Source organism: Leopardus geoffroyi, chromosome D1 (genome assembly GCF_018350155.1).
Source record: "Leopardus geoffroyi isolate Oge1 chromosome D1, O.geoffroyi_Oge1_pat1.0, whole genome shotgun sequence".
In the NCBI taxonomy this organism is placed as follows: domain Eukaryota; kingdom Metazoa; phylum Chordata; class Mammalia; order Carnivora; family Felidae; genus Leopardus; species Leopardus geoffroyi.
In genome coordinates this window covers 8,793,062-8,819,393 of record NC_059329.1, presented here as the reverse complement: position 1 = coordinate 8,819,393, position 26,332 = coordinate 8,793,062, and the positions used below count along the sequence as shown (strand labels likewise).

At 37.9% G+C, this 26,332-nt stretch overlaps 1 protein-coding gene across 6 annotated transcripts in view; it reads left to right on the top strand.

Annotated features, from left to right (window-relative positions):
• ARHGAP20 (Rho GTPase activating protein 20) overlaps window positions 1–26,332 on the top strand; it is a 131,688-nt gene that overhangs the window by 30,286 nt on the left and 75,070 nt on the right. The gene's annotated exons all lie outside the window — the stretch shown is intronic.

The following is a 26,332-nucleotide window of genomic DNA, read 5'->3' as shown; positions in this document are numbered from 1 at the left end:
GTGGTTTTTAATATATTCACAGAATTGTGCAGCTATTACCTTGATCTTAAAGCATTTTCATCCTGCCTACAAGAAACCCTATAACCATTAGCTAGCGGTCCTTTCTCATCACCCATGTCCCATCTTCCCCTGTCTCCAGTTCTAAGCAGCCACTTCCCTCTTTCTTTTCTTATAGCTTGCCTCATTTGGCCATTTCATATAAAAGCAGTCGTGCACTGAGTGCCCTTTTGTGGCTGGTTTCTTTCAGTTAGCATCAGGCTCATTCACAGTGTAACTGTGTTGGTACTTCATTACTTTTGATAGTGAGATAGTATTCCATTAGAAGCATAGCTGGACGACATTTTGTTTACTTGCTCATCAATTGATGAACATCTGGGTATTTTGTACCTTTTAGCTTTTATGAATAATGCTGCCATGAAAATTCCTGTACAAGTTTTTGTGCAGACGTGCATTTCTTTTCTCTCGGATATATACCTAGGATGGGATTGTTGGGTCGTGTGGGAACTCTGTGTTTAACTTTTTAAGGAGCCGTCAGTTTTCCAAGACAGCTGCACTGTCCCACAGTCCCACTGGCAACATGTACGGGTTTGAATTTCTCCCGGTCCTTAACATGCCTTGTTGCTTTCCGTCTTTTTGATGATAGCTGTCTCTGTGAGTGTGAGAAGGTACCTCTTCAGGGTTTTCATTTACATTTCCCTTATGATGTAGAGCATCTTTTCATGTGTTTATTTGCCATTTGTGCCTTGTTGAGGAAACATAGTATTTAAAACTTAGAGCATTTTTAAAAATTTTTTTTAAATTTTGAGACAGAGAGAGACAGAGCATGAGCAGGGGAGGGGCAGAGAGAGAGGGAGACACAGAATCCGAAGCAGGCTCCAGGCTCTGAGCTGTCAGCACAGAGCCCGATGAGGGACTCGAACTCAAGAACTGAGAGATCATGACCTGAGCTGAAGTCGGACGCTTAACCGACTGAGCTACCCAGGCACCCCAAAACTTGGAGCATTTTTAATTGGGTTATTTATCTTTCCATTAGTGAGTTGTAAGGGTTCTTTATATATTGTCAAACAATATTCTTAACGTTATGTGTGTATATACAAGCAAAGCACAGGCTGTAGCGCTGATTTCTGGCTTCTGAGGCCCGCAAAGTACCTGAGCCTGAAACATCTGGATAATTCCATTGTCCACTTCATTTTGTATTTACATACTTTGGGTTTGCTTGCTTGCTTGCTTGCTTTCTTCCTTTCTCTTCATTGAAACTAACCCTTCTGTTTTGGGGAAGAAAATTTCTACAAGTTGAATCCCAAGCATGGTGCTTTAGCAGATTTCTATGATGTATATACTCTACAAATTAACTTAGTTTGAGAGATTTAATAATCAACTTTTTTGATAATTATGGTTTTCTGGAATACCTATTTTCTTATTTATTCTTTAAAAATACAGTTGTTAGAAAGTTAATATATGTGCATTTTAGAAAATGCACAGGTGACATAATGTTTTAATGAGAACATAATGTTTAATGAGAATATAAATTAGAGCTCGCAGTTTGTAGAAAGGAGTGACAGGAGATGAGGCTAGCAAAACAGATAAGACCAGATTGGAAATGGCCTTTATCAGTCTGAGGACTTTGGATTTCTAAGTAGGAAAGCATAATCTAAGAAAATGCATTAATGATATGATTTAATTCTTGATTTTGAAAAACAGAATTGATCGGAAGAGAGATGGTCAGGGTAGGTAGACTATTAAGGAGACAGTTGAAAATTATTCAGGCAAATGAAAATGAAGAGCTTATATGGTGAAGGGGAAGAATTGAGAGTAATAATCAGATTTGGATGTAAAGGAAATGGGAGGAGTTAAGAATGAAGTTTTGAAATTTTGAAGACTAGATAGATTTGGTGACATTAACAGATTGGCTAATTGAGCAAATTTTCAACATCATGAATTTTGAGGTGTAGGACAAAGTATTAGTGTTAGCAATACTAATAAAAGCTATAATGTAAATTGAATGCTTAGGATTTACCAGGTTCCTAGTTAAGTGTTTTATTGTATACATTTTTAAGTGACTTTCGTTTTACAGTAAAGATGTTTAATCTTAGAATTCAATCTTAGAAATCTTAGAAACTTAAAAAGAAATCTTAGAAACTTAATAATTTAGCTTAAGTCTCAGCTGTTAAGTAGTGGAGTTGAAATTTAAATCTACTTGTCTCTAATGTTACAATTTGTGACCGTACCCGCCATACTATACTAAGTCAGTAAAGTCATTTCAATTTTCAGAATTTCCTATCTCATAAGATAAAGAACATTTCTAGAAGATAGGTTTATGCAACTTCATTGTTACTGTTATAATCTCATTGTGACCATTAGATTCTGTCTATTATGGACAGATCAGAGATCATCGCTATTTTTTTTTTAACTTTTTAAATGTTTATTTATTTTTGAGAGAGAGAGAGAGCATGAGTGGGGGAAAGGCAGAGAGAAAGGGGGACACAGAATCCAAAGCAGGCTCCAGGCTCTGAGCTGTCAGCACAGAGCCCCACACAGGGCTTGAATTTCTGAACTGTGAGCCGAAGTTGGATGCTTAACCCACTGAGTCACCCAGGTGCCCCCCAGAGATCATCACTTTAAATGAAAATGATAGAATGGCTCTCAAATGATTCTGCTACTTTATCTCCAACTCAAAAGAGGCTAATCCTGGGGCACCTGGGTGCCTCAGTCGGTTAAGCATCTGACTTCAGCGCAGGTCATGATCTCATGGCTCATGAGTTCAAGCCCCGTGTCAGGCTCTATGCTGACAGCTCAGAACCTGGAGCCTGGTTCGGAGTCTGTGTCTCTCTCTTTCTGCCCTTTCCCCACTCATGCTGTGTCTGTCTCTCTCTCTCCTTCAAAAATAAATAAACATTAAAAAAAATTTTTAAACAAAAAAAAAAGTCTAATCCTATAAATTACATTGTTTAATGTAATTATTTATTTAACTTTGGGTATTTTCTAGTATAAAGCAGGAAGTTGAAATATTATATACTGCATTTTATATAACTTTGTTTTGTTTTTATTTTTGACTATAATTTTTCATGTTAATAGCTAAATTTGTGGCCTATACCAGAGAATATGGTTGTATGGTATATGATTTCTAAATTTTCTTTATGACTTGATACATAGGTTTTGAAGCACTACATGTATGTTGAAAAATATGTAGCCATGTAAATCATCAATCCCTTCCTAGTATTTTGTCCTCTTGTTCTGTCACTCCCTAAAAGAGCTGTGTAGTATTTCCCACTTCAGCTGTGGACATGTACATTTCTTCATGTTACTGTATTCGTTTCTTGCTTTATGTGTTTTGAAATTATATTGTGAGGTCCATAAAGCTCAGGATAGTTCTGTTTTTCATCAAGTGGAAATACCTTTCTTTTGTCCTATTTATTTCTTTTGTACCTGTCTCCTTTGGCTCAGCAGAATGTTTTTGAGATTCATCTATGTTACATATATCAAAAGTTTGTTCCTTTTTTATTTTTTTTTATTTTAAATTTTTTTTTCAACGTTTATTTTATTTATTTTTGAGACAGAGAGAGACAGAGCATGAACGGGGGAGGGGCAGAGAGAGAGGGAGACACAGAATCGGAAACAGGCTCCAGGCTCTGAGCCATCAGCCCAGAGCCCGACGCGGGGCTCGAACTCACGGACCGCGAGATCTTGACCTGGCTGAAGTCGGAGGCTTAACCGACTGCGCCACCCAGGCGCCCCTGTTCCTTTTTATTGCCAAGCAATATTTCATCATATGGATATACCACAGTTAGCTTCCTTAGTTCGTGTTGGTAGACATTTGAGCTGTTTGCAGTTTAGAGCTATTATGAAGAAAACTGCTGTGAACATTTGAATACAGATCTTAATGTTTTCACTCTGTTGGGTAAATACCAAAGAGTTAAATTACTGATCCTATAATTAAGTGTTTAAGTTTAAAATAAACTTCCAGACTATTTTCTAAAGTGTTTATAGTATTTTACATACCCACCAGCAATGCATGAGAGTTCCATTTGTTCCACATCCTTACCGAAACTTGCTCATTGACTGTTCAAAATGGTTATCCTTACCATTTTGGTAAGTGGGTATGTAGTGGTATCTCACCATTGTTTCCATTTGCATTTTCCTGAAGACTAAGATACTGTGCATCATTTCATGTAATCATTGCCTGTTTTTCTTTGTGCAGTGACCTGATTAAATCTTTTGCACATTTCTTTATTTGTAAACCTAGGGAATTATAAAAGTTCTTTGTATGTTCTAGGTAGATAGGTCCATTGTCAGATACATATATTAAAAAGATTTCCTCTAAATCTGTCTTTTCATTTTTCTTAACAGTGCTTTTTGAACAGCAAAAGTTTTACGTTATGATGAAGTTTAATTTAACATATTTTCTCTTTTACAGCTTATATATTATGTGTCTTATCTAAGAAATATTTGAATACTTGAATGTCTCAAAGATAGTATGCTGTGTTTTCTTCTCTACTAGGCCTATGATCAAGTTGATTAATTTTTATATATGGCATAAAGGAAGGGTATAGGTTTATTACTTTCACTTATGGATATCCAGTTGTAGCAGTACCAATGATTGAAAAGAGTTTTTTTTGCCAATTGGGAAAAAAGGACATATGTCTTCATTCTGGAATGTTTTTTCAAAAATCAACTGGCCATACTTGTGTAGAGCTACTTGTAAATTGTGTTCTTTTCCATCAGTCTATAGGTCTGTCCTTACCAATACTATAAAATTTTCATTACTGAACTTTGTAATAAGTCTTTTATGGTTTTTGTTGATATTATAACTTTCTATTGTATGTTCCATTTGATCATTGCTAATATATAGAAAGACAGTTGATTTTTTGTTTATTGACTTTTAATCTTTTGATCTTATTAAATTCGCTTATTCTGTTAGCTTTTTAAAAAATTCTATTAGTTTTAATACAGATTTCTCAGGATATTCTGTATACACATTCATTTCCTTTGTGGTTAAAGAGAGTTTTACTTCTTCCATTCTGATCTGTTAAGTTTTTATTTTATTTTCTTACCTTCATGTACTGGCTAGAATCTCTGGTACATTGCTTAATAGAAGTGGTATGAGCAGACTTGACCTTTTTTCTTCCTCATTTTAGGCAGGAAAATACTTAGCCTCTCACCATGGCATGTGATATTAGCTAGCTACAGAGTCTTTTTGTACATGTCTTTTATTAAATTGAGGAAGTACCCTTTTATTCTAACAGCTTTTTAGTGTTTTATCATGCACGGGAATTGAATTTTGTCACATACTTCTGCTGCAACTTTGAAATGATCACATGATGGGTCACCGTGGTGGCTCAGTCAGTTAAGCATCTGACTCTTGATTTCGGCTCAGGTCATAATCTCATGGTTCCTGAGCTAGAACCCCACGTCATGCTCTGTGCTGACAGCATGGAGCCTGCTTGGGATTTTCTCTCTCCATCTCCCTCTGCCCCTTCCCAACTTGTGTGAGTGGTTACTCTCTCTCAAAAACAAATGTTCATATGTTGTTGCTCTCCTCTTTTAGTCTTAATATGGTGAATGACATTGTTTTTTTTATTTTTTTATTTATTTTTTTTTCAACGTTTTTATTTATTTTTGGGACAGAGAGAGACAGAGCATGAACGGGGGAGGGGCAGAGAGAGAGGGAGACACAGAATCGGAAACAGGCTCCAGGCTCTGAGCCATCAGCCCAGAGCCTGACGCGGGGCTCGAACTCACGGACCGCGAGATCGTGACCTGGCTGAAGTCGGATGCTTAACCGACTGCGCCACCCAGGCGCCCCAACATTGTTTTTTTTAAATAAACTTTTATTTTAGAATAGATATGAGATTTACAGAAAAGTTGCAAGAATATTACAGAGTTTATGGGTACCCTCAAACAGCGTTCCTTGTTAACATCTTAAAATACTACAGGATATTTGTCACAACTAATGAACCAATATTAATACATTATTATTAACTAAAGGTCATACTTATTAGATTTTTACTTAATGTCCTTTTTCTATCCCAGGATCTCATTCCAAATACAATACTAGATTTAGTCATTACATCTTCCTTAAGCACCTCTAGAGTATGACAGTTGCTCAGACTTCTGTTTTTGATGACCTGGACATTTTTTTTTAAGTTTATTTATTTTGAGAGAGAGAGAGTGAGCAGGGATGAGGCAGAGAGAGAGGGAGAGAGAGAATCCCAAGCAGGTTCCATGCTGTCAGCGCAGAGCCCAACATAGAGCTTGATCCCATGACCATGAGATCATGACCTGACCCAAAATCAAGAGTCAGCTGCTTAACTGACTGAGGGACCCAGGTGCCCCAGATGACCTTGACAGTTTTGAGGCATTTAGTAGAAAGTGCTTCAATTTGGGTTTGTCTGATGTTTTCTTATAGTAAGAAAGGGTTATGTGTAGTTAGAAAGGGTTTATAGAGTATTTTCAGTCCATATACATTAGAAACAGGGTCTGCAGTTTTTCTGTGCCATTTTTGTCTGGTTTGGGCATCAGGGTAATGGTGGCTTCATAAAATGAGTTGGGAAGTGCTACTTCTTTCTTCAAGAAGGGTGTGAAAGGGAATGCCATTGTATCTTCCTAAAACGCTTGGTAGAATTCACTAGTAAAGTTGTCTAGGGTTTGAGGTATTTTGGGGAGGAAAGCTTTCAATTATGATTTTAATTTCTTTACCAAAGATAGAACTGCTTGGGTATTCTGTTCCTTTTGAGTTAGTTTTGTTAATTTGTTTATTAAAAAAGTCAAGGAAAGTATGCATTTCATCCCATTTGTAAGCTTATTCACCGCAGTTATTCATAACCTTTTTTTATGCTTTTAATGTCTGTAAGAACTGTAGTGATATTACTTCTTTAATTTTTGATATTAGTAATTACTGAATTCTTTTTTTTTTCTAGATCAGTCTAACTAGGAGCATGACAATTTTACTTATTTTTTCAAAGAACCAGCTTTTGGTTTTGTTGCTTTTCCCTACTATGTGTTCACTTTTTATTTCATTGATTTTTTTTGTTTTTAAAGATTCATCAGAGTTTAATTATGTACAGTTCAGTACTCATATTTAAAGTGTGCAGTTTGATGAGTTTTTTTGCATATTATGTCCATGAAATCACCACTACAATCAAGATAATGAACATTTTCATAAATTCCAAAAGCTTCCTCATGTGCCTTTGTACTTCATACTTTCCTGCTACCCTGCTGACTTCTCCTCAGGCAATCAGGGAACTTCCTGATGTCACTATAGGTTAGTTTACATTTCTGCAGATTTTGTATAAATATACCATGTTACTTTTTATTGCCGAGCAGTATCGTAACAGTATCGTGTGTGGGTATGCCACAAGTTGTGTATCCCTTTTATCTACTCGTAGGGTATTTTCCAATTTTGTGATTAAAAATAAAGTTGCTTTGTACATTTATGTACAGTATTTGTGTGTACTTTTATTTCATATGTTTTTGTTTTTTGCGAAGTACCAAGAAGTAGAATGGCTGGTTGTATGGTAGATGTAGTAAGAAACTGCCCAAGTGTTTTCCAAAAGGGTTATACCATTTTAGGTTCCCAGTAGCAGTATATGAAAGTTACAGATGTCCCACATCTTCACCAACACTTAGTATGGTCATTTTTAAAAATTTTAGTCATTCTGAAATATATTTTACCCTTCGTGGTTTCAATTTGTGTTTTCCTGATTACTAATGAACTTGAGCATCTTCTCACAAGTTTATTTGTTACCCATATATATCATCTTTGGTAAAGTGTCAGGTCATATCACTTCATTGGGGGGGGGGGTCTTACTGTTGAATTTTAGGTATTCTTTATAAAATCCAGATCTGTGCTGCCCAGTATGGTAGCCAGGAGCCACTGGCAGTATAAATTTAAATTAAACTGAATACTATAAATTCAGTTCCTGAGTCACAGCAGCTACATTTCAAGTGCTCACTTAGTCACATATGAATAGTGGCTACCTGTTAGTGCAGATACAAGGTATTTCCATAATCTCTGAAAATTCAGTTGTCAGTACCATTCTAAATGTAAGTCCCTTGTTGAGCCCTAGGTTTTGTGAATATTGTTTTCTAGTATGTAGCTTGCCTTTTCTTTCAATAACAATGTCTTTCGAAGAGCCAAGTTTCAAATAAGGATGAAATCTATCATTTTTTTTCTTTTACATTTTTGTGCACTCTGTGTACTACTGAGTTTTTTTCCTAGACCCAAGGTCCACATCTCTTCCTATGTGTTATGTTAGAATTTTTATAGTTTCAGATTTTACATGTAGGGCGACAATCTATTTTGAGTTAATTTTTGTATATCATATGAGATAAGCATCAATACTTTTATTTCATATGGCTCTCCAGTTGTCCCAGCATCAGTTTTGAAAAGATTTTTCTTTCCCCACTTAATTATCTTTGCACCATTGTCAGATAATCATTTGGCTATGTAAATTTGTGTCCACTTCTGGACACTGTTCATGCTAGTATCACTCTGTCCTGATAACTGTGGCTTTAAAATGTTTTTAAATCAGATTGTGAGAGTTCTTCAACTTTGTTCTTATTTTTCAAAATTGCTTTGGTATTAGGTCCTATAAGCTTCCATAGAAATTTTTTAATCAGTATGACAATTACTGTAAGAATGTTGCTGGGATTTTTTAAAATTTAAACCCAAGTTATTAGTTAACATATAGTGGAATAATTTCAGGAGTAGAATTTAGTGATCCATTGTTTACATACAACACCCAGTGCTCATCCCAACAAGTGCCCTCCTTAATGCCCATCTCCCATTTAGCTCATCCCCCTTTTGTTCTTTGTATTTAAGAGTCTCTTATGGTTTGCCTCTCTCTCTCTTTTTATCTTATTTTTCCTTCCCTTCCCCTATGTTCATCTGTTTTGTTTCTTAAGTTCCACATATGAATGAGATTATATTTATCTTTCTCTGATTTATTTCGCTTAGCATAATACACTCTAGTTCCAAACCACATTGTTGCAAATGGCAAGATTTCATTCTTTTTGATTTTCAAGTAATATTCCATTGTATATATAAACCACATCTTCTTTATCATTTCATCAGTCGATGGACATTTGGCTCTTTCTATGCTTTGGCTATTGTCAATAGTGCTGCTATAAACAAACATTGGGGTGCATGGGCCGCTTTGAATTACCACTCCTGTATCCTTTGGATAAATACCTAGTAGTGTAATTGCTAGTTCATAGGGTAGTTCTATCTTCAGTTTTTTGAGGAACCTCCATACTGTTTTCCAGAGTGGCTGCACCAGTTTGCATTCCCACCAGCAGTGCAAAAACATTCCCCTTTCTCCGCATCCTTGCCAACATCTGTTGTTTCCGGAGTTTTTAATTTTAGCCATTCTGACAGGTGTGAGGTGGTATCTCATTGTGGTTTTGATTTGTATTTCCCTGATGATTAGTGATATTGAGCATCTTTTCATATGTCTGTTAGTCATCTGGATGTCTTCTTGGAAAAGTGTTCAGGTCTTTTGCCCACTTCTTCCCTGGGTTGTTTGGTTTTTGGGTGTTCAGTTTGATAAATTCTCCATAGATTTTGGATGCTAATCCTTTATCTGATATGTCACTTGCAAGTATCTTCTCCCATTCCATTGATTGCCTTTTAGTTTTACTGATTGTTTCCTTCACTGTGCAGAAGGCTTTTATCTTGATGAGGTCTCAGTAGTTCATTTTTGCTTTTCTTTCCCTTGCGTCTAAGAGACATGTCAAGTAAGAAATGGATATGGCTGAGGTCATAGAGATTGTGACCTGTTTTCTCCTTTAGGATTTTGATGGCTTCCTGTCTTGCATTTAGCTCTTTCATCCATTTTGAGTTTATTTTTTGTGTATAGTGTAAGAAAGTGGTCCAGGTTCATTTTTCTGCATGATGCTGTCCAGTTTTCGCAACACCATTTACTGAAGAGACTGTGTCTTTTTTCCAGTGGATATTCTTTCCTTCTTTGTCAAAGATCAATTGACCATATCGTTGTGAGTCCATTTCTGGGTTTTCTATTGTGTTCCATTTGTGCCAGTGTCTGTTTTTGTGCCAGTACCATACTGTCTTGATGATTACAGCTTAGTTCAAAGTTCGAATTGTGATGCCTCTGGCTTTGGTTTTCTTTTCAACATTACTTTGGCTATTCGGGGTCATTTCTGGTTCCATACAAATTTTAGAAATGTTTCTTTTAGCTCTGTGAAGAATGCTGGTGTTATTTTTATAGGGATTGCGTTAAAGTACGTAGATTGCTTTGGGTAGTATTGACATTTTAACAGTATTTGTTCTTCCAATCCATGAGCATGTAGTGTTTTTCCATTTCTTTGTGTCTTCTTCGATGTCTTTCATAAGCTTTGTATAGTTTTTAGTGTGTAAATCTTTTACCTCTTTGGTTAGGTTTGTTACTAGGTGTTTTATGGTTTTTGGTGTGATTGTAAATGAGATCGATGCCTTGATCTCTCTTTCTGCTGCTTCTTTACTGGTGTGTAGAAATGCAACCAATTTCTATATGTTGATTTTATATCCTGTGACTTAGCAGGTTTTTGGTGGAGTCTCTTGGGTTTTCCATGTAGAGTATCATGTCATCTGTGAAGAGTGAAAGTTTGACTTCCTCCTTGGTGATTTCAATGCCTTTTATTTCTTTGTGTTGGCTGATTGCTGAGGCTAGGACTTCCAACACTGTGTTGAATAACAGCAGTGAGAGTGGACATCCCTGTTGTGTTCCTGACCTTAGGGGGAAAACTTTCATTTTTTTCCCATTAAGGATAATATTAGCTGTGGGTCTTTCATATATGGCCTTTATGATCTTGAGGTATGTATCTTCTATCCCTACTTTCTTGAGAGTTTTTATCAAGAAAGGATGCTGTATTTTGTCAAATGCTTTTTCTGCATTAATTGAGAGGATCATGTGGTTCTTGTCCTTTCTTTTATTAATGTGATGTATCACATTGATTGATTTGCGGATGTTGAATCAGCCCTGCAGCCCAGGAATGAACCCCATTTGATCGTGGTGAATAATTCTTTTAATGTATTGTTGGATCTAGTTTGCTGGTCTCTTGTTGAGAACTTTCGCATCTATGTTCATTAGGAAAATTGGTCCGTGGTTCTTTTTAGTGAGATCTTTGTCTGGTTTTGGAATCAAGGTAATGCTGGCCTTGTAGAATAAGTTCAGAAGTTTCCTTCCATTTCTATTTTTTGGAACAGCTTCAAAAGAATAGGTGTTAACTCTTTAAATGTTTGATAGAATTCCCCTGGAAAGCCATGTGGCCCTGGACTCTTGTTTATTGGGAGATTTTTTATTACTGATTCAATTTCTTTACTGGTTATGGGTCTGTTCAAATTTTCTGTTTCTTACTTTTTCAGTTTTAGTAGTTTATATGTTTCCAGGAATTTGTCCATTTCATCCAGGTTGCCCAATTTGTTGACATGTAATTGCTCATAATATTCTCTTGTTATTATTTGTATTTCTGTGGTATTGGGTGTGAGCTCTCCTCTTTCATTTGTGATTTTATTTATTCGGGTCCTTTTATCTTTTTGATCAATCTGGCTAGGGGTTTATCAATTTTGTTAATTCTTTCATTAATCTGTTCTTTTTTAAATTTTGATACCATTGATTTCTGCTCTAATCTTTATTATTTCCCTTCTTCTGCTGCTTTTGGGCCTTATTTGCTGTTATTTTTGCAGCTCCTTTAGGTATAAGGTTAGGTTATGTATTTGAGACTTTTATTCCTTCTTTAGGAAGGCCTGGATTGCTATATACTTCCCTCTTATGATTGCCTTTGCTGCATCCCAGTGGTTTTAGACTGTCATGTTTTCATTTTCATTGGCTCTATGTACTTTTTAATTTCCTCTTTGATTTCTTGGTTAACCCATTCATTCTTTAGTAGGAGTTCTTTAATCTCCGAGTATTCGTGGTCTTTTCAAATTTTTTCTTGTGGTTGATTTCAAGTTTCATAGTGTTGTGACCTGAAAATATGCATGGTATGATAGCGATCTTTTTGTACCTGTTGAGGGCTGATTTGTGACCCAGTATGTGATCTATTCTGGAGAATGTTCCTTGTGCACTCAAAAAGAATGTGTATTCTGCTGCTTTAGGATGAAATGTTCTGAATGTATCTGTTAAGTCCATCCAGTCCAGTGTGTCCTTCAAAGCCATTGTTTGCTTGTTGATTTTCTACTTAGATGATCTGTCCGTTGCTGTAAGTGGGGTGTTGAAGTCCCCTACTGTTATGGTATTATCATCGATGAGTTTCTTTATGTTTGGGGACGTAAATATTTACAACTGTTATATCTTCCTGGTAGATAGACCCCTTAATTATGATATAATGCCCTTCTTCATCTCTTGTTATGGTCTTGGTTTTAAAATCTAGTTTGTGTGATAGAAATATGGCTATTCTGGCTATCTTTTGATGGCCATTAGCATGATAGATGGTTCTCCATCCCCTTACTTTCAATCTGCAGCTCCTTAGGTCTAAAATGAGTCTCTTGTAGGCAGCGTTGCTGGAATTTTAATGCTGATTTCATTTCATTGGTATCAGTATAGGTAAAATTGGTATTTTAGCAATATTGAGTATTACCATCCATAAACATAATATTTCTTCATTTATTTCAGTCTGTTTTTATTTCTCTCAACAATATTTTATTGTTTTCAGTGTATTGCATATATTCTGTCAAATTTATCCCTGGGTATTGTAAATTGTTTGGTGCTGTTATAAGTGGTACAGTTTAAAATTTTTAATTTCCCAATTATTCATTCCTAATATATAGAAAAATCACATAGTAATTGTATTTGGCAACCTTATTAAATGTTCTTGTTAGTTCCAATAGCACTCTTTTGGTAGATTCATTAGGACTTTCTACATAAATAATCATACCATCTTTCACCCAAAGCCCCTTATATTAATGAGGTTTCTCTGCTTTGGCCATTGGAAACATGAACTCTTTCTACCCCTGTATTAGTTCTACCTGCTTTTTCCTGGTGATCATTTCCCTGGCCCCAGGTCACTTCCTCACACATATGCTTTGGTCAGTTCTCATATGAAAACTTGAGCGGAACCCTTAGCAGATCTCTGAGCTCTGTCCCTAGACAGCTCTTTCTTCATTGGCTCCTCCACTTTGTGAATTCTAGCCACTGTGGCCTACTTGAATTATTAACTCTTTCTCTTCAAGCGGGGGTCAGTGTGCCTTCCTCTTCCCTGCACTGTGGATTAGGTCTCTATTCAGAGGTCTGGGGTAACCTTCGAACTCACCTCATTTGTTTCTCTCTTCTTAGGGCTCACTGTTCTGTGCTCCTGTTGTCCACTTCTGAAATGGTTGTTGGTTTGTTTCTTTCTTCCATTCTTTTTCTTGCTTGCTTGCTTGCTTTTTTTTTTTTTTTTTTTTTAGTGGTTTCAGTTTTTCTAGCATGGTTGAGAACAGAAATCTCTTATTTTAATGACTTTTGCCCTTAACTTTATTATTTCCTTCCTTTCATTTATTTTGGAATTTATTTGTTCTTCTTTCCCTAACTTCTTAAAATGGAAGCTTGGATTAGTGATTTTTAACCTTTTCATCCTTTAAAAATGAAAAACTTTTTCTAAGCACTATTCTAGCTGCATTTCACAAATTTGGATATGTTGTATTTACATTCTCTTTTAGTTCAAAAATATTTTTCAATTTCCCTGTAATTTCTTCTTATACACATTAATTTCCATGTATTTTTGGGCTTTACCAGTGTTTTTCTGTCTTTGATTGCAATTTTAATTCTGTGGTAATTGGAAAACATTCTTTGTATGATTTCTGCAAACCAATGAAGATTTTGAATCTATAGATCAATCAAGGCAGGATTGATGTTTTAAGAATATGTATTTCTCCATTTATTTAGGTCTTCTTTAGTACTTCTTAGCAATGTTTTATCTTTTTTAGTTTACTGATGTTTTACATATTTTGTCATATTTGCCCCTAAGTATTTCACATTTTATAAAGTGTTTTTTATTTTTTTCAAGTGTTTGTTGCCTGTATGTAGAAATACAATTGATTGTCATACATTGCGCATTGTTTATCCTGCAACCTTGCTAAACTCACTTATTAGTTTTCATAGATTTTTTTTGTTCGTTCTGTTGAACTTTCTACAAAGATGATCATGCTGTCTGTGAACAAGGATAGTTCTGCTTCCTTCCAATCTAGATGCCCTTTATTTCCCTTTTTTGCCTGATTTCTCTGGCCAAAGCCTGAGTACAGTGTTGAAAAGAAGTAATGATGGTGGACATCTTTGTCTTATTCCTGACATTAGGAGCAAAAAAGCAATTCCCTTCTATTCCTAAATTGCTGACTCGTTATAAGAATATTAAGTTTTGTCAAATGTTTTTTTATCATCTAGTGAGACAATCATATGATTTTTTTATTTTTAATTTGTTAATATGTGAGTTATGTTGCTTGGTTTTAGAATGTTAAAGCAACTCTGCGTTCTTGAGATCAACCCCACTTGGTCATGATATAACATCCTTTTCAGATATTGTTGAATTCAGTTTGCCGAAGAGTATTTTTTAAATGTTGGCATCTGTGTTCATGAGGGATATTGGTCTTTAGTTTTCTTTTCTTACACTATCTTGGTGTGTGTGTGGTATCAGGGTAATGCTAACCTCTATGACTGAGTTGGGATCTTTCTTGTCTTTACTTTTCTGGAAGAGTTTGTGTAGGATTAGTATTCTTTCTTAAATGTTTGGGAATTTACCTGTGAAGCTGCATAGGCATAACATTTTGTTTTGTGGGAAGGCTTCAACTACATATTCAATGTCTTTAATAGGACTATTTAGGTTATTTATTTCTTTTTGAGTAAACTGTGGTAGATTATGTAATTTAAAGATTTTTTCCATTTCATCATGCATTGTCTAATTTATAGCCATATAATTCTCCATAACCCTTCCTTATTAATTCTGTCAACATCTGTAGAATCTGTAGTGATATTTCCTCTCAAATTTCTGATACTAATAATTCTAATATTAGTATGTTATATAATAGTAATATTGGTGTCTTTTTTTCATTCTTGATCAGCCTACCAAAGGTTTAACAATTTTTATCAGTATTCTCAAAGAACCAGTTTTTGGTTTCATTAATTTTCCCAATTTTCTGTTTTCTATTTCAATGATTTCCACTTTGATCTTGATTATTACTTTCTTCTTGTTTTGGGTTCAACTTGCTATTGTTTTTGTTAAGTTTCTTAAGGTGGAAGTTGGGGTAGTTGACTTAAGATCTTTGTCCTCTTCTAACATAGGCAATGAACAGCATAAATTCCTCCTTAAGTGCTACTTGAGTGGCATCCCACAAATTCTGATATGCAGTGTTTTCCTTCTCAGTTGAAAACACTTCCTAATTTTCCTTTTGACTTATTTCCTCTTTGATAAATGGGTTGTTTAAAAAGGTGTGGTTTTCAGTGTTGACAAGATGTTCCTGGTATATCTTGTGTATTTCCTGCTTCAGATGCGGAATCAGGTATTTCTTCAAGACTATAATCTGGGCACTTGGCACATACATTGCTACTAGGTTGGTCATCATTTTTCATTTTTAGATCTTTTTCAATGGATATCATAAGAAGACTGTATCTTCTTTAGAGGCGAAATATGTAGTAACTGAATATAAGTCAGTTTCCAACTCAGATTCAGGTGTTTTACTTAACATAGTTGCTGTTAATATTCATGTTTCCTTTCCTTCATGCTGATAATACCACTCCCAGTGACTCCAGGAATGTAGGAAGTAGAATATCGAATGATCACATTATCTTGTAATATATAAATATACAACAGTTTCAGAATTACTTCAGTAATTTCAGATTACTGAAAATAGTGTGACTCCTTATCTTTGTGGCATATCCCAGCAGTGATCGTTAGTTATATTATTGTTTTTTAAAATAACTTGGAATAATTTTTCTCTAGGTGATTATTTTGGCTATTTTGTTTTAATTTTATTTTTTATGATTTCATAAAGTTTTATTATAAATTAAAACTATAATTTTACAAAATGTTTATTGTTTTATATATTACAATTTTACAATTTTATAGTTTTGTATAAAAACTAACTTTTTAGGGGCACCTGGGTGGCTCAGTCGGTAGACCATCCGACTTCGGCTCAGGTCATGATCTCGTGGTCTGTGAGCTCGAGCCCCGCATCAGGCTCTGTGCTGACAGCTCAGAGCCTGGAGCCTGTTTCGGATTCTGTGTCTCCCTCTCTCTCTGCCCCTCCCCTGCTCATGCTCTGTCCCTCTCTGTCTCAGAAATAAATAAAACATTAAAAAAAAATTTTTTTTAACTTTTTATACTTTTATACTTACAATTACATAGATATTTACATGGCACAAGTTGAATCTGTTAAGACAAGATATAGTCAAACAAGTTTAGTTTATTTTTCCTTAGTTTCTTTCAACTTTGTTTTTTTTCCCCTTTCTCATTAGTAATTTTGAAAAAACTCCAATATAAGCAAATGTGAATGTATATGTTATTTATCCTCTTTCTGAAACAATAATATACTATATGCTTTCTACCCCACTTCTTTTACATAACAATATATCTGTGTGATCACTTTGTACTTGTATATAGATATATTTTTCTTCCTGTTTTACAGCTTCCTGGTAAACCATTGCTTATATGTACCATAAGCCAGTCCCTTAACTTATGAATGATTGATTACTTTGTTTCCATTCTTTTTCTGTAAATGAACCCGCAGTGAAAATCTGACACTTATCAGAACTAGGATTGCCATGCATAATTTTGCTGGATATTGCCACATTTTCGCTTCGTAAAAGTTGTACTGTTTCTGTTCTCCCCAGTGAGGTAGATGAGTTCCTGTTCTCGCCACAGCCTCCCTAACAGTGTATGTTGATGTGAGGGGTCAGGGTAGTTTGGGTTTTTTTTTTAATGTTTTAAATTTTATTTAAATCCAAGTTAGTTAACATGTGGTGTAATAATGATTTCAAGAGTAGAATTTAGTGATTCATCACTTGTAAATAACACCCAGTGCCCATCCTAATACGTGCCTTCCTTAATGCCCATCACCCGTCTAGCCCATCCACCCCACCTCCCCCCAGCAACCCTCAGTTTGTTCTCTGCATTTAAGAGTCTCTTATGGTTTGCCTCCTGCTGTTTTTATCGCATTTTTCCTTCCTTTCCCCTATGTTGAGCTGTTGTATTTCTTAAATTCCACATATGAATGAAATCAGGTGATATTTGTCTTTCTCTGACTGACTTAGTTCGCTTAGCACACCACACTCTAGTTCCATCCACATTGTTGAAAATGGCAAGATTTCATCCTTTTTGATTACCAAGTAATATTCCATTATATATGTATACCACATCTTCTTTATCCATTCCTCAGTCGATAGACATTTGGGCTCTTTCCATACTTCGGCTATTGTCAGTAGCACTTCTATAGACATTGGGGTACATGTGCTGGGATCAAGGTAGTTTTCATTTAATTTTCTGTTGGTGTGAAGTAAAACTTATATATTAAATTGTATGTTACAATAAGTAAATGTAAAGTAAATTTTAAAATATTTACTCTGCCATGGAAGCATAATTAGAAGTGTATGACATAAAAACAAAACTCATCAATGCAGTATAGAAATAGAAAATGTTCTTTACATAAAAAATGCTGAATTATTTTGACTATAAAGTGGTTATGTCAGTTTTTTAAGTATAATTTGGATGTGTTGATGAGAGTGTCAGTGAGTTGTTCTTTAACTGAGAGCTTACACCCAGGTAATATTTTTATATTGGTATTACAGTAAGTAAAATTTCACCCAGATAATATTTTCATATCAATATTACAGTAAGAAAATTTTTTTAACTTGCAGATTAACTTATTGGTTTTAAAGAACCTTTTTCAGTTAACTTCTGGATGTGAATTCCTTGTCCTCCTGCTGTTTTTCCCCCCGCTGTGATTTTCCCCCCTGTGTTTTGGATAAACACATAAGTTCTTCATTTATTATATAAAAATGAGCTTATGGTTATGTTTGTGCACCTGGATACTGAAATGGACTAATTCCTCTTGGACTTCGTAATTGTCTGCTTTTTTTATGAGAAAGGAAGTAAGATGAAAACAGGAAAAGAGGACAAAGTAATCAGTACCAACTTCTAATTTTTTAGCCTCCAGCAAACATTGGACAGATAGGACAACTTTTAAGTGGAATGACTGGTTCAACAATAGTCCTCTGATATGCTTGTTTTGGAATTGTGCAAACGTTTGAACTGAATATCAGCAGTCTGTTGTGTAGAAATCTGGACTCCGTTCCCATAGGGCTGAATTTTTTTTTTAATCTAAAGACGATTATCTATAATGGGGGCAGGGGGGACATTTCAATGCTCTTTAACATTTTAAAATAGGAAAAATTGTAAACATAGAAGTTTATAGAATAGTACAATGAACTCTTACATACCCACTACCTGTATTTTATCTATAATTGTTAACATTTGCCTTGTTTCATCCGTATTTATCTAGGTACCTGTATAAGCTATACTTTTTATGAAGCATTTGAAATTAAATTGCAGACATAGTGCTTTCAGCAAGATAGCACAAAACTCTTAACAATAGAGCATTCTTCCATACAACGTCGAAATCATTATCACACCTGAGAAAATTAAAATTTCCTTAATATCATCTAATACATGTGTATATTCAAGTCGCCCTAACAGTCACTACATTTTTTTTTATTTTTTTTTATTTTTTTTTTCAACGTTTATTTATTTATTTTTTGGGGACAGAGAGAGACAGAGCATGAACGGGGAGGGGCAGAGAGAGAGGGAGACACAGAATCGGAAACAGGCTCCAGACTCTGAGCCATCAGCCCAGAGCCTGACGCGGGGCTCAAACTCACGGACCGCGAGATCGTGACCTGGCTGAAGTCGGACGCTTAACCGACTGCGCCACCCAGGCGCCCCAGTCACTACATTTTTTAACAGCTACTGTTTTTTAAACCAGGATTTAAATCAGAGTTCACAATTTGGTTGTTATGTGTATGTACCTTCTTGTAATATAGAAAAATACTTGCAACTGTCTTTTTTTTAATTCCTATTAACTTTTTAAGGAACTAGTCCTAACTTCTGGTTTTGTCTATGGGACAGCTGACTTATTATCTATTTCTGTGTAACAAGTTATTCCAAACCTAGAAGCTTCAAACAACAAACATTATTTCACACAGGTTTTGAGCATGAGAAGTCTAGAAGCAGTTTAGCTGAGTGTGTCTGGCTCAGAATCTCTGATGAGGTTGTAATCAAGACGTCAGCTGGCCCTGCAGTCATCTTATGGCTTGACTGATGCTTTAGGATCCACCACCGGGAACCCACATGACTCTTGCGAGGAGGCCTCGGTTTTTGCCATGTGGATCTTTCCATAGGGTTGCAAACAACTTGGCCTCTAACTCCATCCACAGTAGGTAATCCAAGAGAAAGTCTCTCTCTCTCTCTCACACACACACACACACGCACACACACACACACGAGATGAAACCTACGTTATTTTTTTATAACATAGTCTTAGAAGTGACATATGTCACTTCTGCCATATTATCTTGGTCATAAGAACCAACATTAATACAGTGTGGAAGGGGATAAGAGGATATAAATACCAATAGGCAGCTATCATGGCATGCCAACCTAGAGCCTGGCCACTATAGCCCATGTTCCAAATTTGTCTCGTTTCTTTGTGTCATCATTTTATTTATTCCTTTATTACACCCATATTTCTTATAAACTGGAAGTTGTGTCTAACTGCTTGATGGTACCCAAGTCATCATTTTGTGCAAGAATCTGTACTTCATACTGCGTCACTTCAGGAAGTACATAATGTCATGTTGTCATATGTGGCCAAGGCGATCTGATATCCTTTGTAAAGGTGCAATTAGAAAGTAATCTGCAAGTTGATAGTTTGGACAGTTTACCAGATATCTTGTTCTTTGGGCAAGAATTTGAATTTCATGTGATCTTTAATAGCAGTAGCTAACTTTTTTGTGTGCATTTGTTACCTGCTTAGTGCTTTTAAATACATTTCTTCATTTTAACTTCCACAGTGCTCTGAGATAGGTCCTCTTAATTATCCCCATTCATAGAAAATTTTAAGCTCCTAGAATTTAAATGTTAAGGCACACAACTAATAAATGACAAAGCCGGTATTTAAACTCAGGTTTATCTGACTCCAGAACCCATGTTCTTGACCGCACTGCTTATAGAAAGAAAGGGAGAACTTACAGAGACCATTACACAAGGTGTTGAAAGGAAGTCTCTTGAAGATACAGGTGGGAACCCTGAAGTACGAGGGGTAAGCTCTGAAGGTTGTTATCTATGCCTCAGATACATGACATTACAGGCAGTATCCCTAGCTTCAAAGCAGAATCATACCTAAACTATTCTAGGCAGATGAGAAGCTGTGCTGTGTTAAGGATTTCTAGAGGCTATTGTACTACTAAAGAACTCGTTTCTTGGCAAAAATCATTTTCTATTCTGGAAATAGAATTGTGTTGTAAAGTTACATATTTCTGATGTATAGTTGTAGTTACAACTATAACGTAAAGTTAAGATTAAGGCAAACGTGTAAATGATTCCAGGCAGAGTTTTTATTGGTGGGAGTGAGGGAAGGAGAAAAGAGAAAAGAAATGTGTCTCGGTGGAAAAGGAAAGAGAACCGTTGACTCTTTCACGATTAGACCTTGAAAGCAGTGCTGACAAGTAGTATTTTAGTGATGAGGAAAGTGTTCTATGTGTGGCTAGGAGGTACCGCATTGAACCGAGCAACTTGAAAGGGTAGTTACAAAGTCACATAGAATTCACTGTTCCTTTATTGTGTCTCTTCATTTCAGATACAAATATCCCTCTTTTCATACTGGGAAGGAAATATGGAATCTTGGGAAACATGGAGTTTCAGAATTGGAAAGACTTTTCTAAAATAATCCTATAGCTCTTTCCACCACCAGTTCTTTTTATGAATAAGGAGGCTGAAAGTCAGAAGGATTGACTTACGCAGTCAAGGGAGTAAGGGCTGGGGCTGGGGCTGGCGCTAGGACCCAAGCCTTCACTGTCCCCGCTCTAGCTCTGTTGTTCTCTCCTATCTGACCTCACAAATAAGAAAGTGGATGTAAAAGGGACCAACGTAATCAAGCACAGGGCAGTCAGAAAAAAAATCAGAAGTCCCTGTTTGTTTTAAAAGAAGTACTCAGAAAGGTGAGTAAAGTCTCTTAGTTCTGAGAGGAATGACCTCTGGGGAAAGATGGGGATAATTGGCCTTAGTGATTTTGTCCCACTACACTTGGGTGCGTTAAGTAGGATGGAGCAAATGTTAATGGGCTTGGGTAAATTGGTTCTGTGCCCCCAGATCTAATAAAAATAATATGAAAAAAAAGGCTGACCTACCAACCCTCCACCAACCCCAAAGTTAAGCCTCAGGTTTCAGCCCCTTTTAAAAACCGATGGAAGAACAATTGATCTCTCTTTCTTCTCTGCCCTTGCCTTGCCCTGTGTTATTTATTCACTGTATCCCATCGGTACAGTTGTCTCGATGAGCCAGTGACAGTGGACTCTTACAACACACGCCTCAGGTAAGCAGACGATACTCCTTCTGTGAAGACAAAAACTTCTGAAGGCAGTGGTCCTCCAAGTGTGGTCCTGGGACCCGGAGCATCAGCATCACCTAGGAATGTTCTAGAAATACCAATTCGAGGGCCCATTCCATCATGAATCAGAAATTCCAGGACCGGGGCTCAGCATCGTGTGTTTTAGCCAGTCCTACGTATGATTCAGGTACAGGCTAAATTTTGAAAAGCACTGTCCTAGGCCTTTCTCTAGGTGAAGTCCTACTCTATGATGCAGTTAAGCTGTAGCTAGGGAGCATAGCCCAGGGAGTGAAATTCACGGAATATAGGTTAATTCTTAGCAACACTAGGGAAGCAATTTCCAGACCTCTTCGGGATTCCTAAGTCTCTGCAGAGAGCTGCTGCAGGCTCTGGTCGCCCAAGACAAAAGCAGACAAACAAACAACAACAGCTTGAGTCTTGGATGTTGTAGACATGGGCTAATCCTTAGTTCTGAGTACAGGAATGGAGGGAGTCATTGCTGAGCTGTATATCTGTGTTTCACTATGGTTGCGCTATGTGAACCTGAGTTTTAACTCTGGCCTGTACGTAAGAATGGTTTTTGAGTGTGTGCTTTTTTTAAATCTGTTTTCCCTCCTACGTCGACACAGTGAAACAGATGAAATTAGTAGTTCTTCCCGCTTGCCAGGCATAAATTGTTACTTGTGGTTTCCAGTAGGAGGGACTCTGAGCTACTTTTAAATATGTATTCTGGCTTTTGTGCCAAAAAGGAGATAGGAACTGTAATGTCTTAAGGAAGAAGAGGATTTTATACTCAGGCCACATGGAGACAATTGTTTTCCTAAAGCAGGTGACCCTCTAGGCTTCTTAAGACTTCTAGAAAAGTCCTAAATGACCAGCCATTATGTATGGAGCACAGATGCGTTCCAGATGTGCTTAGCTAGACTGTAGGTGGATTATCTCATTTCATCCTCACAACAAACCTGAGAGGTAAGCATGAATACTTTCATTTCACAGACTGGGAAATGCAGTTTAAAGGGCTTTACCACCTGTCCAAAGTCACACAGTCTTGAAATAGCAGACCAGGTTTCAAAGTCAGGTGTGTCTGAGTCCACAGCTTCTGTTCCTCTCCTCAGACTCCCCGCACTCCCTCCCCACACCACCAGTCCTAAACCCTGCTATGGTGTCTTTCCCTTTCTTTTCCTTGAATATCCTTCTCTCCTGCTTCCTCACTAAACAACTACTTCAAGACTCAGTTCAATTTATACCTTGTTATAGTTTTCCTGGCCAGATTTTCCTCTTTCCTCTCCAACCTCCCCCAGTTCCTCGCACTAAGTTCCCATCATGATTTTCCATGTAAGCTAGTTTGTATCTTTCTCATTGTAACACATTGTAACATGATCTTTTTTTAGGTGTCTGTGTCTCTCAATGGCCAGTGACTACCTCAGAGCCAGATTTAGTTTCTTAAGTCTCTTTCCTCATAGCTCCAGCCTACATTTATATTTCCCTTCTGTGATAGTCTCAGAATCTGGCGAAGTTAGAAGTGGAAGAGACTTAACGAAAAAGAAGAGATGTAACTCACATCTTCAAGGACTGGGGTTGAAAAAGTACCAAATGTCTGATAACTGCTGCTTTCCTTAGTAAAATCAATACTCAGGCGACCATCATTCCCATCAAAATCATGAGTAAAGGCCATAAAATCTTCAATTTATAACTTTTCTTGAACAAGTTGGTGAACTGAGTTTGTAAGACAACCACGTGAATTTAATTCCAGAGTGTTGAGCATTCTGAGCAGAGATGGGATACACAAGCTGTTTCACCTTCAGAACACAGAGGGGGTTCCCATTCACTTGCTGGCTATTTTTCGTGGGCCTCCTTTGGTTTTCTCAGAAGAAAGATTAGAGGTAGGTCAGGAGATAGAAAGGAGCCCACATGAGTGTCACAGGTATGCCAGAGTTGGTTGGTTGTCTCCAGGAGACAGGCATGAAACACCCCCTTCTTCATTAGAATCTTCTATTGCATTAAGCAAAGGCCTTAAAGCCACAAGGGGAGGGTCAGCAACTCTCTCACTCCCAGGGCCCAAGTGAAGATCCACTGCTTCCTAAGGAGGGGAAGAAGCAGACCCCATCTGCTTCTTGGAAAGGAACTTCTTACTCACTTACACACCTCACAGGTACCCACTGCTTCTGGACCTTCTGCCTGTATGGGAAGGACAGAAACACCTCTTGGTCCCAGAATTCTGCACCAATAAAAACCAGAGGTCTGCTGCCACTGGGGAGAGCCTGGGAACTCTTTCTGCCTAAGAGCTGTCACTAATTCAAGGCAGAATTTGGCTCTCGTGGAGATTGAGGAGGGGCAGAAATTTAAAACCCCGCTGTCGAGGCCTGGGTGCGTAGACTCTGCCTAGTGCTAGGTAACAAGCGCTAGGATTCTATTGCTAGGGCAAGAGCAGGACTTGGCAGGAGACCCCCTTGTAGTGCAGGCATTCACGGACTGCTGAAAGCTGAAAAGTAGAGCAGGGACGGTGAGATAAACGCCAGGCCTCGCGCCAAGCACAAGGCCGCGGTAGTCCACCACCAGACGGATCTGCAGCCGGTGGCACACCGAGGTTGAAGACGGCAACAACAAGATGCAAACCCAGCCCAACAGCTGGTGAAGTTGACACAGGGTCTCGTGCTAACGTCTTCTCAGAAGAAGAGGCATGCCTGTTTCCGTGAGTACGTACTGTTTACCTCAGCCTCCCTTCTTCTTCTATCACAATGTCCGGTGTTCAGGAAAAATGTCCCAACACATCACGTAGTAAGAAAAAAACCCAGTGACACAAGATAAAGAAGTCAAGAGGAGTTTGGGAAGATGGCAGGGTAGGACAACCCGGAGCTCACCCCATCGCACGTTTCTGGCTAGATGTCATCCACCTCCAAGTCATAAACCGGAGAGCTATCTGAAGACTGGCAGAATAAACTCTGCAACTAAGTGTAGAGAAGAAGCTGCCTCTGAAAGGGTGGGAAGATCAGAAAGATGAGGGGAGGCTGGCCACAGGAGGGAGGGAGCTGTGTACATGGACAGCAGAGAGAAATGGACCCTCGTACCAGGGAGCTCACAACAGGGAGAACTAATTCCCATGACGTTGGGCTCTGAAAACGAGAGGGGCTGAATTCCTTGAGTATAACCAGTGGGACTTGGAGCCTGGACCTTGAAGTCAGCTGACTCAGCACTGGGTGAGCCGGGAAGGCCAGTGACAGCTGCGTTACTGCCCTTAAAGAGACAACAGCCTGCATGGAGAGGCAACGTAAAAATGGCAGTTTGTACAATACCAGAGGCAAATGGGAGGCAGATATGTTCATACTGATTTCAGAGTGTGTTTGGGGACTTCTGTGAAAACAAGGGAGCCGGCGCATGCCATTTTCCTCCCCCACCGCCCCAGCATAAACACAAAGCGATCTGCAGGAGGCACAACTACACAGGCCCTTGCTACCTGACCTTCTAGCGAGTGCGCCACACCCATGAGTTCTCCTGAGGATCTGCCCACTCCAAGCCTGCTAACCTCTGCCCTGGATTCAGGGCAAATTTTGTTAAAATCATGTGCCTGTCGTGCCCAGCCTCGCAACCCCCAGGTGCCCTGGCACCTAGCCCCAACCCACCGCAGCACTTCAGGGGATCGGGCGTAAGACTAGTGGCCCAGTGCAAATTTTGCTGACATTGCTGCCCACCTCCCGAGTTCCCCAGCAAGCATGCTGCCCCAACAGAGCTGGCCTGCCTGGGTCCCACTGACACCACAGAGAGCAAACACAGCCCACAACAGGCAGAAAGTCAGTGCAGATGACTGCACTGAAAGGAAAAGTGACTCAGACAAAACAGCAGGGCATAAGCGACACACATAGGATACTCTCCTGAAGTGCCAATTTCTGATGAAAAGGGACACTTCCCTGCAGGGTACTCCAGGACCTCTTCTTCATAAAGTCACTACTTCTAAGAGAAGACATAGCTGACCTTCCTAACACACAGAAACAGACACAGAAAGGCAGACAAAATGAGGAGAGAAATTCAACCCAAATAAAAGAACAGGACAAGGCCATGGCCTGAGATCTAAGCGAAACAGATATAATTAACATTCCTGACAGAGAATTCAAAGCAATGATCATAATAATACTCACTGGACTTGAGAAAAGAACAGAAGACATGAGTGAGACCCTTTACACACAGATAAGAAACAACGTGGCAGAAATAAAGGACTCAATAAATGTAATGAGAGGGGCGCCTGGGTGGCTCAGTCAGTTGAGCATCCGACTTCAGCTCAGGTCGTGATCTCGTGGTCCGTGAGTTCGAGCCCCATGTCAGGCTCTGTGCTGACAGCTCAGAACCTGGAGCCTGCTTCTGATTCTGTGTCTCCCTCTCTCTCTGACCCTCCCCCCACTCATGCTCTGTCTCTCTGTGTCTCAAAAATAAATAAACGTTAAAAAAATTTTTTTTTAAATGTAATGAGAAACATGCTTGATGGAATGAACAGCAGCCTGGAAGAAGCAGAGGAACAAATTAATGACATAAAAGAGTAATGCAGAGTAACCAAGCTGAACAAAAGAGAGAAAAAAGAATTATGCAAAACGCGAATAGACTTACGGAACTCAGTGACTCCATGAAACATGGTAATGTTCGTATTATAGGAGTCCCAGAAGAAGAAGAGGGGGCAGAAAATTTATTTGAAGAATTAATAGCTGAAAACTTCCCTAATATGAGGAAGGAAGCAGATAATCCAGATCTAGGAGGCACAAAGAGTTCCCATCAGAA